Source organism: Aythya marila (assembly GCF_965140915.1).
Source record: "Aythya marila genome assembly, chromosome: Z".
Classification (NCBI taxonomy): domain Eukaryota; kingdom Metazoa; phylum Chordata; class Aves; order Anseriformes; family Anatidae; genus Aythya; species Aythya marila.
In genome coordinates, this window is record NC_139080.1 from 16850002 (window position 1) to 16871647 (window position 21646).

The following is a 21646-nucleotide window of genomic DNA, read 5'->3' on the forward strand; positions in this document are numbered from 1 at the left end:
GCTCGTCTGTCAAGGGGGTCTCCGCTTCCCAACAATACCCCAATGTTTTGGTAGGCAGGCTCCAGCCCACTTAGCCAGCGAGGAGGCACGGGTGGAATGCCAGGTATGTCTACAGAGCAAAGTAGTGCAGGCAGCCTGACGCCAGGAGAGAATAGGCAGGTACCTATTGAGTTACAGGATTTCTACAAATCTAATCCATGTGTAATGTGAGACTTATTACAGAGTCAGCCTCTGCCAGGGCTGTGAAAAGTCTGGGGATATGAACAGCCCCAGAAACAATGATCCTACTTAACTCATTGCAACCCAACATCAGCTGACCAAAACTAATGCTCTTTTATCCTTGTAATTCATTTATTGAGCAGCGATTACAAGCTGTATCTTATCAAGTGTTTAATAGCAAATGCAAGAAAGTACTGATAAGACTGTGGGTGACATTGTATCTACTGCAAGGATGTGTATTCTAATGAGGATAATGTTTATTGACTGTTATGAGCAATATAAGCAAATTATGTAAGAGAATTTAACATGGGAAAAATTTTCATACATGTGAAACAATAAAACCATTCTGAACTACTAATAATGCAAAGAAAATATTCAAGTGTTTCCAAATCTTGCTGCCAGTAAAAGACTGCTTGCTGATTTGGGGGCACATTTGGAATAAATTACAACATTAAAAACTATCCAATACATCTCTGGTAATTTCTTCAGTCACTAACGCTGGTTCAGAGTTATTATAGAACATTCTGTATCTATTCATTAGACATAGTTTTAGTTATGCACCTCTGGCATTATGTATTCTCAGTTTAAAAAGTTTTTCCATAACGTGATATTTTATTTAACTTTGTCAAACAATTAAGCACAGCCTTTCCCAATCAATTAAGTCTTAATTTGGATGTGGTTGACTATAAAGATTAAATTAATTTTATATTGTGGTTATTGACTGCTCACATTTCCAGAAATGGTCTGAAGTGGTTCAGGTTGTGTTTAAAAGTCAGAAACTCAGGAATGGTAACACATAATATTGAATCCACATTCAATGCATCTTGCATTGATGCATACTGCATCTTGCAATAGACTAGTGATTTCGTTCCTTTCTCCAGGCTATTTAATGGCTACATGACACTTTTTAAAAAGGTCAACTGCTATGGGGTCTGATATTATCAGTTCATCAGTGATACTCATCTGGCTATTTACTAACGTATATGTTCTACTCTTGCAATCAGAAGTAGACAATGTTTTGGAATAATAATGGACCAGCCATAAAAAAGTGGAAAGTTGGTTCAGGTTAACATTAAGAATGATTATTTTGCCCTATTTGTAACCATTTTGTGATTGATAAAAATCAGAACTTCAGAGATCATTTGTAATTATGAGTTTCTCCTTGCCACTACAATTGGAATATAATAATACTTAGCTGAATGGTATAGGGGTTGGGCATGTGGAGAATGAATACACTTAATATTTGATGTTTTTGACACAGGTGATGTGAAAATGCATTTATCTTATTTTTCATGGTTCACATAATGTGAGATCTTCTGTACATAAAACTGAGGGAAATTATAGAATCATTAAGGTTGGAAAAGTCCTCCAAGATCACCTGGTCCAACCATACCCCAACCACCAATATTACCCACTAAACCATGCCCCTAAGTACCACATCAAACCTTTCCTTAAACATCTGCCCCGCCACCACCCCACCAGGAACATTTCCAGCCACTGTCCCAAGTTTGTAGTGTTGCATGGAAATGTAGTGACCAAAGTTCAGGACCCAACACTTAGCCATGTTGTACCCCATTCTGTTGGCCTCTGCCCATCTATCCAACATGTCCAGGTACATCTGCAGGGCCTTCCTACCCTCTGTCAGATCACTTCTCCAGCTTGGTGTCGTATGTAAATTTACTGAGGGTTTAACTCATCCAAATCATTAATAAAGATATTAAAGTAGATGAGCCTCAGTACCAATCCCTGGGAAACACCACTCATGACTGGTTGCTAGCTGGATTTCACTTCATTCACCACCACTCTCTGGTCCTGGCTGTCCAGCCAGTTTTTACCCAGCAAAGAGTGTACCTGTCCAAGCCATTGTTGCCAGCCACTCCAGGAGAATACTGTGGGAGACTGTGCCAAAGGTTTTGCTGAAATCTAGTTAGACTACATCAACAGCCTTTCCCTCCTCCACCAGGTGGGTTACCTGGTCATAGAAGGAGATGAGGTTGATCAAGCAGGACATGGATTTCTAGATATCTAATGATAAAGTAGGAAGACAGATCTTTTAACCTTAGACTAAATTAAAAAAAAAAAATAAAAAATAAAAAAAAAAAATTAATCTCTTCAGGAGCTAACATTTTAGTGCTCTTTGTTGAGCACCAAGTCCCAGCATGGATGTGATCGATGCTTTGAGGAAAGCAAAGTATCTCATAACATGTAACAAAGGAGCTACCATTCTGTGACGGATTTCACATAACCCAGCCAGTTGGAAAATGATAAAGATGTAAGTTTACTGAATCCCTGCAAAGGGTAAGTCTGCTCAGTTCTAGCTGGGCAACACATTTGTGCTGTCATAGTCGGCTTCCCACCTTGTTAAAAGACTAAACAAGAGTTACTCATTTTATCATTTCTGTTCTTGGGCCTGCCACTAAAGCTAAGGATCAAAAAGCCACCCCTTGTATGTAGAAGTCTACCCAGAACTTAGACTATACATAATGACAACCAAGGCCTAAACAGAACATGAAATTTTAGACCATTGTTTTCTCTTCTTAAATATAGATTCATCCATCTCAAACAGCAAGAATGAAGTTATTGGCTTGATTAACAATATTATGGATTTCCTCTTGACCAAATATAGATATATATAAGTGTGTATATATATATGTGTGTGTGTGTGTATGTGTGTATAGTAATGAGAGATGAAAGCAATGTTCCTTCTTGATGCTTATCTCATTAGTAGTAAATGATCATATGTTTGTTTTCTTACCACTTACTACATTATATCTCTGTAGGAACTTTTAAGCCCACTTGCTGGAGATCTGGACAAAAGTTGAGTTTTCACATTTAGGTTGTTACGTGAGCTCTCAGTTTACCTAACCTTCTTCTTAACACCTTCTTTTGATTAGTTTTATCCCTGGTTAACCTCTGTGGTAGGTAAAAAGACACAGTTAATCAATACTTAAATTGTGTGGGACCCTTAAAAATAGCATTCAAAACCTCAAAAACCAAGAATGTACAGGGTAATCTACAGTAATCTTTTCAACACCAGGAATGCATTTGATTGGAATGTGGAAGTCTTCAAAAGACGTTTAGATGTAGAGCTTAGGGATATGGTTTAGTGGAGGGCTGTTAGCGTTAGGTTGGAGGTTGGACTCGATGACCTTGAGGTCTCTTCCAACCTAGAAATTCTGTGATTCTGTGATTCTGTGATAATGCGTCTGAAAATGTAACAACTTCTAAAACAGTTTTCCTGAAGATTTGGGGTTCTATTTTAAAGCAGTGAAATGGAGAACTTCAGCAACCTCAACTTATAGGCTCCACTAAATGTTACAAAACTCTGTGTAAACTGTTGGCATCTGCTGGATTTATTACAGCTTTGCTTTTCTGTTATTGCACAGCTGGAGTCTATGAAGCATAGTGGCCATGTCTTTGCAGCTAAATGGATAAAGATTTTTCTGCATACATTACTATATAACACATACAAAAAAAAACTTAACAAACATGTTTGGTTATTTCCCACTTTGATGCAGAAAATGCAGCTTTCATAGACATCACTTTCATTTACATATCATATTCTGTTTCTCTACAAACAATCTTAAGTTTAACTATGGCTTTCTCTCTCTCTCTCTCTCTCTCTCTCTCTTTCTCTCTCTTTCTTTCTTGAGAACAACTTTATAACATTTTCATATTGATTTAGCATAAGTCTTTAAATTTTGGCAAAGTTCAATTACACTAACATTAATTTGTGTTTCAATACCCAGCTTCTTTCAACCTCGTTATTCACATACAACTATGTAAACAGCACCCGTGCTAATCATTTAAATTTTATATCCCAAAAGATTTGCAAAAACATACTCCTCAACATATTGAAAATGTTGTTTTCCTACATATGTTTAAAAAAAATCATTTCTTTTTAAATAACATTTGTTTGTAAGATTTTTTTCTTTTTCTTTTAGATCTCTAAATACCGATTTTCTATTTCTAAAAATCTTGCAAAGACATAAATGATAAATCTCTCACATGTTAATTTCCATCCCACACACATTTACTTTCCTGAAAGCCTCTGGAACCTTTCAAATATGTACAAGATAATTTATAAATAACTCATGCATATACTATTTAAAACACACATAAGGAATTTGGCTCAGTGACTATTATATGGTATCTGTTATATGCATGTGTGTAACCACATTGTTTGCAAGAGGTGCATGACAATCAGATCAGAGAAGACCTTGTATAGAGAAGAGAACAGCATGCATTCCTGTGCTGGTGAGCTGAGGTAGAAGACTAATAGTATCCCTAGCAGAAAATAGTATCCCTAAAAGTGAAATCCCGGTTAAGGTAATCACCAGAGCCATACAGTTCCTGACCACTTTTTTGCGCTTTCCAGGAAATGCATTGAATATATCAATGTGAAAATATTCAGACTGAGACAGTACAGAAGCTACGAATTTTGCAGCACATTTTCCAGCTGTCAGTCTTGTTAGAGACCTTTGAAAGACATCTAAGAAACTTAAGCCATGTTTCAGTTCATTGACCATTTCTTGTATGGATATCTGCGGTTCACTAGAACATGCTTACATGTCTCAAATGCAGACTGAAAGACTTTTAAATATTATATCATTTATTTATTTATTTATTTATTTATTTCCCATACCCATGTTATACTTATATATTTAAGGGATGAATTAGTTACTTTTTAAAGGAGGCAACTAGATGTAAAATACTTTCTGACATGTTTTCTTGATTCCTCACCAAAATACTCAAGGTCAAGGCACAGGTTCTTCTTTGGACACTCTTTGGAAGGCAGCTGACAAACCAGCTGGTCCCACAATCATCTTTGCTACCCAATTTATTTCCTGGTGTCCTGCTTAGAAGAACAGAGCTCAGCATCTGCTGAAAAACTGAGTTTGTGTCACAACCTGTACTCAACCTTCCCAGACTGTTCCATGTCAGCTGGTTTGCCTGATGTTCCCAGCTCTATGTTATGGAGCTCGTGTTTAGGTGGTTTCTTCTTGGAGATCTGGTGGTCTATGTAGATGGATGGCCAGTTTGTTTTTGAGACTGGCCTTTGACCTCCCCAGTTTTAACTGTGTAATTGTACACAGTAGCTACTTTTTAATGGCCCAGTTTACAAGTCTGCTGTCGTTGACAGTTTTTTTCTGCCTAACTGTTGGCAGAAATTTAGGCTTTCTGGGAGTTTCTCTCCCAGCAGTGAAACCAAAGTCTGAGGATCAGTGTCAGTGTTCACAGAAGCAGGCTGCCATCTTTTGTGTAATTCAGTGAAGTTGCTATTGAAATGCCTGAGAAATATGTTTTCTGCATTAAGCTACATATGGTTTTCATTTAAAATAAATAAATAAATGATGTAATTAATTAACGAAGCCAACTCCTTGATAAAACTATTTTCAATGATAAATGCTAAAACAAGAGCAGGATGTGGTAATGTTGGCTATGAATTGCTTTTAACTGAATTGCTTGTAACTGTGTTGTTTAAAGTCTGTGTCGGTCTTAGGTCACATTATATCAGGAACAGGTTCTATGAACAAAGCAGAAAAGAAGTGCTTCACAGCATTGCCTCTTGCTCTGGAGTGACAGTCAGATTTCTTTTTGATTTCAGAGATGGTAAATCCTCAGACCCAAGGGTTGTCTGCACTTCAGTCTGGGTGATGCTCTGATGTGTCTGTCTTTAGTTCAAACCAGGGAGCAGCAACCCTGTCTCCTCCTACCCCAGAGACAAGCAGGGGTTGCTCTTATTCATGGTCTCTCCCCAGGGCAGAGAAGGAACTGTGCTACATCTCCATCACAGCTGTCTTACAAGATGGGGCTAATCATTCATTTCTAGCTCTTATGAAGAGCAATGTGCACCGTGTTTGTCATTTTAGTGAAGTGTAATACATCCTTTTGCACCAATGTATTGGGCTGCATGCAGACTCAGGCATTGCTCATTTCTGTCTCTTGTCTTCTGATTTCTGTTTTCAGATTTTGTTTTGCAACTGTTATCACTTAGTTTTCATTTGTTTTCATTGCAGGCAGAGGTTATGGTAGAATCAAATGATTTGAGGAGCTGAAGTTCCCAGCAGATGTTGAAATGCCTTTGCCTTAATCTAGTTGTGTTTCTCTTAACCCTGGCCATTCTGCATAGATCCCGAGTCAGCTAATGCTCAGCTGTTGTGTCAGGAGTGCTGCCACCTGTCCAGCCCGGGCATCATGAGCTGATGAATGTCACCAATTGCCTGCAGCATAAATGAATGGGCCACCTCCCAAATGATTAACTTGGGAAACAGAGATCTTAATGGCATCTTGAAGATCATATTATTTATTTATTTATTTGTTTGTTTGTTTGTTTGTTTGTTTTTCTCTAAACCCACAACATGATAGAGAACTGTTGTAAATACTAACTGGAGACCCAGCAACAGCTAAACACATGATGTAACCACATCCACTCCTTAACATAAGAAAAGGAAGAATAATTATTAATGTCATCAGCACTGCAAGACTCATTTAAAGGGGTAGCATTTCTACTTCTCAGCCATGGGAGAGCTTATCCCTGGGAGGTTGTGATAATCAGTCGGGAAACCCATTCAAACAGTGCTTGAAGGTATTGGCAGTCTCCCAGAATATTTCCAGCAAGTGTAAGAACAGCTACTCACCATGGAGAGGCAGCTGGAAAAGGCTAACAGAAGACAATAGCAACATATGAACTATGAAAGGGAACTCTCTTGTTAGGTTAGTTGCAGTTATATTTCCGGTGTAACAGTTACAGAGAACCTAGCAGCTCAAAAATTCTGGAATGGTCTGTTAATTTATTTGCTCATTTATACATACAGCTGAGATTGGCTCAAGACTGATTTGCAGCTAAAGGGAAAAATAACGAGTGAAATATATATCCTTTAATATTCAAAATAATGATAACTATTAGGAAAATTTGGAAAAAGTGATAAATCCCTGCTCAAGACATAACAGTGTGATCTAGTTTTATAATTAACTAAAACTTTCATTTTGACTCATACTGATTGCTTCATTTTCAGACATAGTTTAAAACTGTACTGCTATATTATTTACAAGCTTTCACAATGTATTTACAAATTAATACCCTCATGTTTTAATTTTCTTGTACAATGCAATAAAATGCACCAGAAATGTCATCAGTTTGTTTTTGTTTACCTTCTACGCAACCTAAAGAGAACAGCTCCTCCAGGTGTGAGGCAATAAATTTTCAATCAGTTTTGATCCCATTAGTTTTTCAGTGTATAACTTCCATTCTTTGGATGGGAGAAGATGTGAGAACCTTTTTTACAATACAATACACTAATAAATTCATTATTTCCTATGCTTAATCATTTTATTAATGTTTTTACCAGGTTTAAAAAATATTGATACCTAGCAGAACTATAGTTATGATACATAAATATTCAAGTTAATTTAAGCAATGACATTCACAGTGCTAGCAACTTGGATTTTAGGATTTATCTAGCATGCTACTTATCCCTGTTAAAACTCCTGGAGTGTCATTTCCAAAACTTGATGACTGAATTTTTCTTTAGTTTACATCTTCTTTTTTTGCAAAGCAAAAAGATAAATAGACACACACACAAACCTCAAAATTATTAATGCATATTGATTAATGAAAATAAATTATCATGCATAGAGCCGATCCGTTAAATCATGTAAATGTACATATGAAGGGTCTTTGTTGTTGTTGTTGTTTCAAATATCAGTTACAAATGAAGCTGCTCAAGAAATTAACATTTGACTTAAATTAGGTTATTCCAACTGGAACTGTTTTCTAACTGGAAAAGACAAGAACTTTAGCTATATGATTCTTACTTATAAATAGTTGGTAAACAACTTGTATATAAAGTTTTAATTCATAAGCAGTAACTATACATTGCTGTACAAAATTTTACAAATGTTGCCCAGATGAGGATGCACATATTTGTGCAGTTAGCATAAAGAAAGCAGATATTTGCTTAGTGTCTGTGGTGGTGAAGCAGCAGTCTCTCAGGTTTTGTTTTTTCCCCTGTGCTGGAATGACAAACTGATTTTTTCTGGGTCAGGTCAGTGCAACAGGAACAGTGTCTGTGCTAGAGTAGGGTGGCACCACCCCAGCCTTCCCACTTCCTCATGCAGAAAGCCAAGTCTCCCAGCAACTTTCTGTCATACAACCAAGTGTCTCCAGCAGTAGAGGTTCTGCCCATCCTGGAGACACATATTCAATTTTTCTCATAGTTTTTCAGTCTTTCCAGAAATGCTACTGGCTGTAACAACAGGTTAGACCGTTTGTTTCAACTGTATGGTATATGCGCTTGATTTTTTTTTTAATTATTATTACTAGTTTTTTAATTCCAAAGAGGCAGACTGAGACAAATACTTGAAACAAATGTTTGAGAGTTGGCTTCATCTTTATATTTCTTGACAATGTAAATAGCTTGTCTAAGTAGCTGAGGATGCACTAGTACAATTAAAAATAGTTATTTTACAAAGTGATTGAGACACTTTTACTCTGAAGTGTCTGAAGAAGATAAAAAAAAAAAATAAAAAAAATTAGTCATGTTTTAGGCATTTATAATTGTACGTGTATTTTATTGCTGTTGTGACTGTTTCATTTTTCCTACTTTCATATGATAGACCCATAGCTCTGATTCTGTCTGCTCAGTGGAGAGAATAAAAGGCATCTGACATATATTTTATGTCTTATTCAAAAACATTTCTTAGCAGTGGTGTGGGAAAGAGTTGGAACTTTAGAAGGAAGTCACTCTTGTCTGTCTGCACTACTTGCCCAAGGGGATGCTGAAGAACTTGTGACATACTTTAAATAAATGGGAGTTGTAGTAATACCAAAATGCTATCCGATTTCTTTCCCTGCAGTAGTGAGCTCTCCTACACATCTTAGCATTGATTGCTACACAGTTCTTACCCATATCTACCACTATTTTTGAATCTTTTCATGTTCCAATAGTTAATTAAAGTGTCAAAGACTGCTTTATGTTTAAAAAGTTTGACTTTTTTGTATGTTTTTGATATTTCTGATATTAAAACAGTTTATAGATAAAAAACAACCGAATATTTTACTTGTGCTATAAAGGCTGAGTCAGTTCATACAGTAAACTTTTGGGTCTTATTTAACAGGTTTCCTTTCTTTCCAGCTCAAAGAAAATAGAAAACCTACTTAAAGTATATCAAAATTTATTTAAATCAGGTGATGGCAGCCTGTTTATTTCTGGAGGTTCAAACCCAATGTCTTCACATAAAACTGTGTCTGTGGAGGTTTAGGCTAGATATTAGTAAGAGATTTTTCACTGAGAGGTAGGTTAGGCACTGGAACAGGATCCCAGGGAAGAGGTAGGAGCACTGAGCCTGCTGGAGTTTCAGAAACATTTGGGTAGCGCTATCAGACACATGTTCTGATTTTTGGGTGGTCTGTATGGAGACAGGAATTGGACTTAATAATCCTTGTGGGTCCCTTCCAGCTCGGGATATTCTGTGATTCTACTGGTCAAAGTAGCTGCTGTCCCAACACTGAGTGATGCTGCTACCTTCCCAGTACTAGTGATTCTGTCATGTCTAGTCATTTGTGGATTGGTTGTGATCAACAGAACACCAAGACATTCTATCATGATTTATTTTTAAACATGGAGTTTACCATAAGGGCAATGCAGTGTAGACATCTGCCATAAGGGAAATGCAGTAGCAGTATGTCTACTGTCATCTAACTAGTCTTCTGACCTTAGGAATGAATGCTATGATGGTGTTTTACTCAGTGGTTTCTTTTTGATCATTATTGAAAAGATCTCCAACATAAAGAAAGGTAGATAGTCAAGATTCAAAGTCATACACGTATTAATGGATTTTTTTTTTTTTTTTTAGGCTGTGTCAATCTTCTCTCAAATTGCTGGAGAAATAAGGAAGAAAACAAAAAAAATAGAGGCAGCATAGAATGAACTCAAAACTCCCAGGGAGCTGGAATTTTATAAGTCATCCTGAGGAAGATGAATTGGTAAGAAAAGGGCAGGTGAGGTGGTCAAAGGTGAATATATATAAATGGGATGGTTACACAATTTATCATTTGGCTATTGTCTGTACATACATGGTATCTGTTCATCCATCTTTCCCTTGGATCTGACTACTCTGCTTGTATATCCAGAAAGATAGGATGAATCAAAGGAAAAGACATAAGCTTGTAAATAAGCGTCTACTCTTTCTTATGCTAATCCTCTCCTAGGTCTCAATTAGTATCTACCCTGAGTAACAGGATAACTGCATAATAACTTTTAGCTACTATCACACTTAGAAATCACTAAAGTCAGTCAGCTCATTAGCCCAAAATCTTTTAAGACAACAGTTCTTTGTAGAAAGACTAGCACTGAAAATTCTCTAAGAATGAGCACAAATGAGTCTACCAATGCTGAGATTAGAGGCTGTAGCCTTTTCTAAGATTTATAAAACATTTCTGCAGAAACTTTTTAATTTTTGAAGATCTTTGTCTGCTATTTTGAATTTGAAATGGTATTTAGCCATTTTATATAGACAGAAGAACTACCTTTAATAATCAAACCTTACTAGGATCTCAGACATTCAGAAGTGTTCCCAAATGCTCTACCTGGAAAATATTTTAGCTCTAATCAATCATTTTCATTTGTCATTAACAGCTAATTATTGGAAATAACATAATGAAGTTATTTTCACTCTACATAGCTTTTAACTTGAAATAGCATAATTTCAAGTTAAAAGCTATGTAGAGTGAAAATAACTTCATTTTCCATTTTCAAAACTGCAAAACAGAATGTTTCACCATTATTACTATTCTTCAATTCCAAAATCAAGGTAACAGCCAATTTTCTACAAATTATATAGATATATACAAGCTGGTTTTGTTAAAAACAACAACAACAAAAACACACTGAATTTTGATTCCTATTGGCAATATTTTCATTGTCTTGTATGGATTTTTAATAAAGTGTAATAGATTCCAAATCCAAATTTTGAATTCCATTTTGGTTCATTCTCATTGTAGAGCACTTGCCCTCATGGATAGATATAACAAACCCAGAATGAAGTAGATGGACATTTAAAAGAGTTAGAAAGCTGACCTCTAAAGGGTAAGGCACAAAGAATCAAGAATGGTGATGAAACTGTGCTGCCAGCTAACTGTACTTCATTCAGTTACTCTTATTATTGTCTTTCATAAAGGCTATTTTACTAGAAATTCTTGCAGGGATTCCTGTACTGCCTGATCTGAAGTAGAGTAAAAATATACTTCATACAAAATTGTTTGCCTAGCCAAATCACTAACTCCCTAGACTATACAATATTAGGGAGTTCATCAGTTCATGTCAGGTTTTTGGTTATTATTAACACAAAGATATTACAACTGTTTCTACAACAAACCTCTTCATAAAATATATCTTACTTTTGAAAGTTTGTGTTAGGATTTCAAAGACTAAGATTATGAATATCTGGTCCATAAAGGTTTCACTGAGAACTGAGGGCTAAGTTCCTATTGGTTATAATTACATAATTTCCTCAAAGATGATCAAAGGATAACAGTCTTATCTACATTTGATCCCTGGTCATGTAGGGAGCTCACTGGAAGTCTTTGTAAACCACACAGGCATGCATTTTGAACATACCACTGGCAAGCTCATGGTATGGTGAAGGTAGACTGGACTACATCTTTTCTGGAGAATATCTCCAGAATGTCCATGTGAAGACACATAAGCCTGGGTTAGTTGTTTATTGGTATATTGGTCATATATTGGTACTGAATATACTCATAGTACCCATTGGAGATGGGTCTAGGTGTCTAGCTTCCATAGGAAAATATACTCATCAGTGTAGGTAAACATTTAGATACAAGTCTTCTGGAGCAGTTGTCATGCTCCCACTTACTGGGATAACAAACAAACAAAAAAAAAGACCTATTTTCATTGTATTTGTGGAATTGTTCCAGTGAACAAAAAGATGAGAAAAAAATGGTAGAGTTTATATGATCTTATATGAGCAGAACTTTATCCCCCTAACAGATAATATTATTTCATATCATAAGATGGGAAATCAAAGATCAATTCACTTAAAGGACCAGTTCCAAACACAGTAATTGATGTGCCCTGACACTAACTCCTAGTTACTCTTGTTTTAGTCTTCTTAAAATGGAATCACTTTAGATATCTTATCTGTATTTCCTTAGTTTTTGTTATGGTGTATGTATTGTGGGAGGCTGAGAGAGTGGGAGAGACAGAGCAGGTCATGTACAAAATGATTCTAAATTGCAAATGTCTTTCTAGTCCAAAACTTAGTAAGATTTGCTTAATATGACTTTGTGCACATTTAAACACTTACATTGTCATGTTAAGGTTTTGTGTTTTTTAAACGTCTGTTTTGTTTCTTATCCTTTTCTTCGGTATGTCTTTAATGAATAGATTATGATGGTCAGTCTGTAATGCCATGAATGAAAGATTTAGGACCACTAATCTTAAGAACACTGCTTGGCGCCAGTAGACAAACAATGCACTCCCCAACTTGTTATCTCAGCCATACTAAGCTTTCACTTCTTACCTGCTTTCAAAGTCTGTCAGTTCACCAATGTACTCCAGCAAGTAGGAGGCACAATCTTCTCTTCAAGAAGGTGTTTCACATTTCCCAATATTCTTGTGTATTACTTTATAATATCTTTGTTCTGCATCAAAACTGAAATGTTTAAATTTGCAAAGCCTGAGCTAGTACAGGAAAGAATTGACTTCTATCAAGGCTTTGCAATTAAACACAGCATATTCTTAATATGAATTTTAAGTTATAGGTAAATTATGGTATCATGGTTTAGTTTTAAAATATTAACTATTTAGAAACTTAATTCTCAGGAATAACCTTTATTAAACAAACAAACAAATATATATATTTGTTTGGGGAATGATATAATGTGAATGTATGGGGAATGATATAATGTGAATGTATGTTCTCAGCTATAAAGTCTCCTCACCTTTTTATATAGCTGGAACAGAACAGACACCTTGTAACAAAGGTATACCAAAATAAATTTTGTGCTCCTGTGTCACAAGCTGCCAAAAAAACTTTACATGAGTCAAAATGATTGAAGGTATAGCAATGTTTCTGAGATGATCAGAAGTCTGTGCACGTGAAATAATGTACTTCTTAAATGGTTTTGTGACAAATCATTGAATGGTCATGTGTTTTAAAAAGAGTTTTCTTGCAAATATGCACATTGAAGGGGAACAACACTGATAGTGTGTTTCTAAAATTTTGACTTCACTCAACTGCTGTCCTAAACCGAAGCATAAAGACAGGGTATTTAGTACTGGAAACTGAAGCTGTACTTGACTAAATATAAAATGCTTAATATTTATGTGAGAGGTGTTAAGTGAATAAATAACATTCTACAAACCAATTCAAGACTTTGACTAATGAAAATTGGAGACTTCTTTGACCAATCAGTCTCTTGTAATAGCATTCCTTTTGGTTATTGAAGACTCCAGAATTCTCAAAAATTGGGTACTAAAACTGCCATATGATATATATGAATATTAAAAAAAAAAAAAAAAAAAAAAAAAAAGCACTCTGGTTTTATTATTCCTGTGAAAAAATGCTACAATTAAAATTAAAAAATATATATATTTACAACTTTACAATTCAAATTTACAAAAAGATCACCACAAATTATTATGTTGACAAATGAGTGCAGGAAACTGAAGGAAACTTAAAGCTCCAGAGCTTTTATTGAGAATTGCTTTGCTTATTCTAATCTTAAATTATTTTTAAATCACATTCACAACTGAAAATCACAACAGACAAAGTGCCCAAGTATTAATAATAAATTCTTTACCATAAGATGCATAAAATGTAACTGTGTATAGTCAGTCATATCCAGTTTAAGGCAATAGAATGGACAAAAAGAATGAAAGAAGAATTTGGAACATATAAATATTCACAGGATCAATAGATTATGGTAAGTATAGATACATGTAAAATATTTCCTGATCAAACTGATAAACAGCTCTATGTTTCTCACTGTTGTCATTGCAGAACATATGGTTATGATTCAAGATGTTGCTATAGGATGGTACTGAGACCTTTTCAGGTTTTAAAGTAAAAGCTGAGACATTAATTTAAGACTGATCTCTTCACCACTTAAGCATGTGCATATTTGCACTCAAATGGTATCAGAGTAAACAATACAAAAATGAATATTTACTCTTTTAAAATAGAAGACACTCAAACACCCTTCCAGACAAAAAAAGTATGAAATAAAAAAGAGTAACTAATGTAAAATAAATAAATAAATAAATAAATAATGCTTTATCTAAAGATATAATTTATTTTAATTATACTGGGGATCTCAGGTTTACATTTGGATTACTGTAAAATTTCATTATACCTCCATTTCATTATGCAAACTTCTGTAATATATACATAGATAAAACTGAATCCAAAAACATGTATCTAAATTGAGCTAAATTGTAATTATTATTTTTTTAATTAGTTTTTTAATAGCCATCTCTATGTGGTCCTGCTTGAGCAGGGGGTTTGGGCCAGGTGATCTCCAGAGGTCTCTTCCAACCTCAACAGTCTTGTGATTCTGTGAAATTCATTGAGTGGTGTTTTTTTTGGTTTGTTTTTAATTTAAATAAAGATAGTTTGATTTTAGATGTGCCTCAAAAAATTTAGTTTTCCAATGTGCTCAGAAGCTTTAGAGAAGCTTTCTTATCCTGTGTTGCTTTAGGTTGTGTATACATTCAAATCCATCTTCTGAAAGCAGAAAATGACTTTTCAATGAAAAAAAAAAAAAAAAAAAAAAAAAAGAACAATTAAATTTAAAAGAAAAAAAATGTAAAAAGTAGGTAAAATATATTTAGAACCAACTCAGTGAAAATTGTCATTTATTTAAAATTCTTTGCTATGGCCTCCCCTGAGCATTTTTTTTCCTTGTTTTCCTATTTCAAGCTTCCTTCATTTTCTATTTTCATTCTTATAGTGCTGTGTTTTTATTACATTACTTTTGACTTGAGATCAACAATGATTTTTCTGTCACTTGTTCTTAACCATTATATCAAGTGTCACAGTCCTTTAATTAAAACCATGATTGCTACTCACCCTGAGCCACAGAGGAAAGCTGTGTAGCAGCAACTGGAACACAAAGTAAGGGGGAAAAAGAATTTTTTTTTTTTCCTATCCAAATGAGTGTTGTTCTGGAGTTACAATATCACTCTGATTTTGCCTCTTTTGTGTAGTTTCTTTTCTGTTCATTGATTGTTGCTACTCTGAGTAATGTAAGCGGAGAAAGATACCATTAACAGGGTTCAGCAAGTGCAACAGCAACAATTTTGGAAGTAGAGGAATTCTCAGCCCTCCTATTGAAATGAAAGTTTTTCAAATGGAAGCCAGGGTAAAGCCCTGTGGAGAGCTTGGGGCAGGAATTACTATGATAGCTAATTTAGCAAGAGCAGCAGGAAAGGGGAAAAAAAGAGATGTCAGCTGGTTATATCAAACCCTATTAACCAAATACCTACCCAGATCACCTTCTTTAGCATTACCATTAAATGTCATGGAACCAGTTGAGTTAATGTTAATCTAACTCAATGTTAATTATTGAGTTAATGTTAATCTTCTCCAAAAGTGGAATTTTATATGATGATAACTGATTAATTTTGCAACTTTTACTGAGTAATAGTTGAAAATTCAAATGATTGTAGGGATTTCATGAAGAATTAATGTAATTTGATTCTAATTGAAAGCTGTAAAGAAGAAGGCCTTTGATACAGTCTTCAATAATACTCTCCTGGAGAAGCTTGCAGCTAATGGCTTGGACAGGTACACTCTCTGCTGGGTTAAAAACTGGCTAGATGACTGGGTGCCAGCTAGCAGCTGGTAACAAGTGGTGTTCCCTAGGGGTGAGTGTTGGGGCCTATTCTCTTTAATATCTTTATTGATGCTTTGGATGAGGGAATTGAGTGCACTCTCAGTAAGTTTGCAGACAACACCAAATCTGGGGAAGTGCTGATTTGCTGCAGGGTTGTCGTGGGTTTACGTGGCAAGGTTTTGGTAGCAGGGGGCTATAGGGGTGGTTTCTGTGAGAAAGATCTAGAAGCTGCCCCATGTTTGGGAAGGGCCCCATTGTTTTCCAGGTCTGAGCCAATAAGCGATGTTGTTTGCGCCTCTGTGAGAGCATATTTAAGACAGGGAAAAAACGCTGCGCCAGACAGCAGCCGGGAGAGTCAAGAGAGTGAGGAACAGCACCAAGGTCAGTGTAGAAGGAGGGGGAGAGGTGCTCCAGGCGCCGGAGCAGAAGTCCCCTGCGGCCTGTGGTGAGGACCATGGTGAAGCAGGATGTCCCCCTGCAGCCCATGGAGTACCACGGTGGAGCAGGGTTCCACGCTGCAGCCCGTGGAGGAGACCACGGTGGAGCAGGTGGCCCTGCACCGACGGAGGCTGCCGCCTGTGGAAGACCCCTGCCGGAGCAGATTCCGGGCCGGACCTGTAGCCCGTGGAGAGGAGCCCATGCAGGAGCAGGTGATCTGGCAGGAGCTGCTGCCCGTAGGGGAGCCAGGTTGGAGCAGTTTTCTCCTGAGGGATGGACCCCATGGTACGGACCCATATCTGGAGCAGTTCTGGAAGAGCTGCTGCCTGTGGGAAGCCCACACCGGATCAGTTCATCAAGGACTGCATCCCATGGGTGGGACCCCACAGCACAGGGGGCGAGAGTGACCGAGAAGGAGCGGCAGAGAAGAAGTGCTGTAGACTGACCATAACCCCCATTCCCCCATTCCCCTGCGCCGCTCGGGGGGAGGAGGTGGAAGAGGGTGGATGGGGGGGAAGGTGCTTTTGGTTTGCTTTTTCCTTTGTTTTCTCACTTCTCTCGCTTGTTAGTAATAGCCAATAAATCTTACTATCTCCTTATGCCGAGTCTGTTTTGCCCGTTACAATAATTACTGCGTGATTTTCTCGTCCTTATCTCAATCCTTGAGCCCTTTTCACATATTTTCTCCCCATTCCTCTTTGAGGAGGGGGAGTGAGAGAGCGGCTGTGGTGGAGCTCGGCTGCCCACTCGAGCGGAACCACGACAAGGGTAGGAAGGCCCTGAAGAAGGACTTGGACAAGACAGGCTGATGGACACAGGCCAATGGGATGAGGTTCAACATGGGCAATCAAAAGGGACTTCAGGGCTTTGGAACAACTGATTAAAGGATCAGGGCCACAGGCTGTATTTGCCTCTGTCCTTCCAGTAGCAGGGATCAACATTGACAGGCAGACTCCACTCATCAATATGTGTCTCTGAGACTGGTGCCACCAGCAGAACTTTGGATTTCTTGGATCACAGGAAGGTCTACGTGATACCAGGCCTGCTGACATCAGATGGGATGTGCCTCTCTCAGAGGAGGAAAACGATTTTGCCCTAGATTTAGCAGTGCTGCATCAGCAGTGCCCTGGATTTTTCAGGCTTTAAACTAGAGTGGAAGGGGGAAGGGACAAAACCAGGCCTGCTGATGATAATCTATGGGATGGTATGCCAAAATCAGAGGGACTGTGTGCTAGTGAGGTCTTTTGGTCTACTCCATGAGGTGCTGTGTACAGTGAGGCACATCTGAAGTACTTCTACATGTACACCAATGCACGCAGCATGAGGAATAAGCTAGAGGAGCTAGAAATCTTGGCCCAGTCCTAGAACTACAATATCACCAGCATAAGCGAAACCTGGTGGGATGGCCTGTGTGGAGCTTGCAGTTGGCAATGAGTTTCTGGGTAAGGATTAAGGGACAAACAAATAAAGGGGATGTTGTCATGGGAGTCTGTTACAGACCACCAGCCAGGACGATGACACTGATGAATTATTCTTTGAAGAACTAAGAAAGACCTCAAGATCAACTGCCCTTGTCCTTATGGGGGACTTCAACTTGCCAGACATAAACTGGGAATATCACACAGCCAACACAAGTACCTCAAGCTTAAAGTTCTTCAAGCACCTCAATGATAACTTCTTGGTGCAGGTGCTAAGGGAACCAACTAGAAAAGTTGCCTACCTAGATATGTTACTTGAGAACAGAGAGGGTCTTATGGGGGATGTGGCAATTGGCAGCAGTCTTGGTCATAGTGACCATGAAGTGGTTGAGTTTAAAATTTTTGGTAACAGAAGGAAAACTGCCACCAAAACTTCAGCCCTGGATACAGGGAGAGCAAACCTCAGGCTGCTCAGGGGACTAGTTAGTAAGGTCCTTTCAGAAACTGCTTTTGAAGGGGACTAGTTAGTAAGGTCCTTTCAGAAACTGCTTTTGAAGACATTGGCATCCATCGGTGCTGATCGGTCTTTAAGCACTGTCTCCTAAAAGCACAGGATCAGGCAATTTCAAAACATCAGAAGTCAAGCAGGCAGAGCAGAAGGCTATCGTGGCTCACCAGGGATCATCTTTCAGAGCTTAGGCATAAAAAGAAAGTGAATGGCTACTAGAAGCAGGGTCAGGTAATGTGGAAGGACTACAGGGACGGTGTTTGCCCTTGTAGGAAGAAAATTTGTGCAGCCAAAGCCCAGTTAGAGTTGAAGCTGACCAGGTCTGTGGGAGACAATAAAAAAGGTTTTTTTAAAATATGTGATCAGAAAAAGGAGGATCAGAGAAAACACAGGACCACTACTTGATGGGCACGGTCACCTCACAAACAAAGACCTAGGCAAAGCAGTGATGTTTAATGCCTTCTTTGTCTCCATCTTCAATGCCGATGATGGGCTTCAGGACCCTGGGTGCCCTGAGACTGAGGACTGTGATGGTGGGAATGCTAAACTCCCAGCCAACCCCAGATGTGTGCGGGATTTGCTGCTCCTTCTAGATCCATGAAAATTGGTCTTGATAGGATTCATCCCAGAGTGCTTAGAGAGCTGGCTGATGTCATTGCAGAACCCCTCTCAATTATTTTTCAATAGTCTTGGGAATCTGGAGAGGTCTCAGTTGACTGGAAGATGGCAAATGTTGTGTCAATTTTCAAGAAGGGCAAGAAAGAAGACACTGGCAACTATAGGTCTATCAGTGACTGGTAAAATTATGAAGATTACCCTAGGAGTTATTGGAATACACCATGGGGGACAATGCAGTCATTGGTCACAAACAACATAGGTTCACAAGGGGTAGTCCTGCCTAACAAATTTGATATTCTGTTATGATAAGATCACCCATCTGGTCAATCAAGGGAAGCCAGTCAATGTAATCTTTTTGGATTTCAGTAAAGCTTTTTTTACAGTTTTTCATAGGATCCTGCTGGACAAAATGTCCAGCATACAGCTAGTCAAAAACAACACACATGATGTGTGAACAGTTGGCTATCAGGTTGGGTTCAAAGGGTTATGGTAAATGGGGCCATATTAGGCTGGTGACCAGTCACTAGTGGGGTCCCCAGGACTCCATTTTAGGGCCAGTTCATTTCAATGTTTTCATAAATGGATTGGAGGTAGGAACAGAAGGTGTTGAGCAAATTTGCTGATGATACTAAACTGGGAGGAGCTGTTGACTCTGTCAAGGACAGAAAGGCTTTGCAGAGAGACCTGAACAAATTGGAGAGCTGGGCAATCGCCAACCACATGAAGTTTAACAAAAACAAGTGATGGATTGTGCACCTCGGACAGAGCAACCCTGGTTATACATACAGACTGGGCAATGAGACACTGAAGAGCAGCCATGCAGAGGGGGATCTTGGGTTTTGGTTTATAGCAAGTTGAATATGAGACAGAAGTGTGCCCTGGCAGCCAGGAGGGTGAACTGTACCCTGGAGTGCATCAAGTACAGCATTGCTAGCCGGTCAAGGGAAGTGATTGCCCCTCTCTACCCTGTGCTGGTGAAACCTCACCTCAAGTACTGCATGCAGTTCTGGACACCACAGTACAAAAAGGATGTGAAACTGTTGGAGTGTCCAGACAAGGGCTACAAAGATGGTGAGAGGCCTAGAGGGGAAGACAAATGAGGAGCAGCTGAGGTCACTTGACCTGTTCAGCCTGGAAAAGAGGAGGCTGAGGGGAGACTTCATAGTCTACAGCTTCCTCACTAAGGTGAGCAGAGGGGAAAGCGTTAATCTATTCTCTATGGTGACCAGTAATAGGACCCATGGGAATGGTGTCAAGCTGTGACAGGGGAGGTTCAGGTTGAATATCAGGATAAGGTTCTTCACTGGAAGGGTGGTCACACACTGGAACAGGCTCCCCATGGATGTAGTCATGGCACCAAGCCTGTCAGAATTCAAGAAGCATTTGGACTATGCTCTCAGTCATATGGACTGATTTTTTTGGTAGATCTGTGTGGAGCCAGGAGCTGGTCTTGATGATCCTTGTGGGTCCCTTCTAACTCAGTATATTCTATGATTCTATGATTCTATGGTTAAGTGCCAGGTCATACATTTTGGTCACAACAACCACGTGCAGTGCTACAGGCTTGGGGCAGAGTGGCTTGAAAGCTCTGCAGAGGAAAAAGATCTGGGGTTACTGACTGATGCTCACCTGAACATGAGCTGGCAGTGTGCTGAGGTGGACAAGAAAGCCATTGGCATCATGGCTTGGATCAGGAATAATATAGCCAGAAGGACCAAGGATGTGATCATCCCCCTGTACTCTGCTATGGTGAGGCCACACCTCAATTACTGTGTTCGGTTTTGGGTCCCTCAGTACAAGAAGGACATCCAGGCCCTGAAGGGTGTCCAGAGAAGGACTACAAAACTGGTGCAGGGCCTGAAATACAAGTCCTATGAGGAGTATCTGAGGAAACTGAGGCTGTTTAGTCTGGAGAAGAGGATCCTCTGGGGAGACTTTATTGCTCTCTACAGCTATCTGAAAGGAAGTTGTGGGGAGCTGGGGGTAAGCCTCTTCTTGCAGATAAGTAGTGATAGGACTAGAGGGAATGGCCTCAAGTTGTGCCAGAAGAAATTCAAGTTGGAAATTAAGAGACATTTCTTCTCAGAAGGAGTAGTCAGGCATTGGGACAGGTTGCCAAGGGAAGTGGTGGAGTCACCATCCCTGGGTGTTTAAGGAAAGGTTGGACTTGGTGCTTAGGGATGTGGTTTAGTGGGTAATATTGGTAGTAGGGTGATGGTTGAACCAGATGATCTTGGAGGTCTTTTTCAACCTTAATGATTCTATGACTCTAACAGCAGTTTTTACATCAATATTGTCAATGCTTACAGAATCATAGAATCATAGAATATCCTGAGTTGGAAGGGACCCACAAGGATCATCAAGTCCAACTCCTGGCTCCACACAGGTCTACCCAAAAATTCAGACCATATGACTAAGAACATAGTCCAAATGTTACTTAAATTCTGACAGGCTTGGTGCTGTGATACATCCCTGGGGAGCCTGTTCCAGTGAGCAACCACCTCACTGGTACAGAAACACTGGTGAAATCTTATCCATGACAATGATAGTTTTCTTTAGAAATGGATTAGTTTAGAAGCTTTT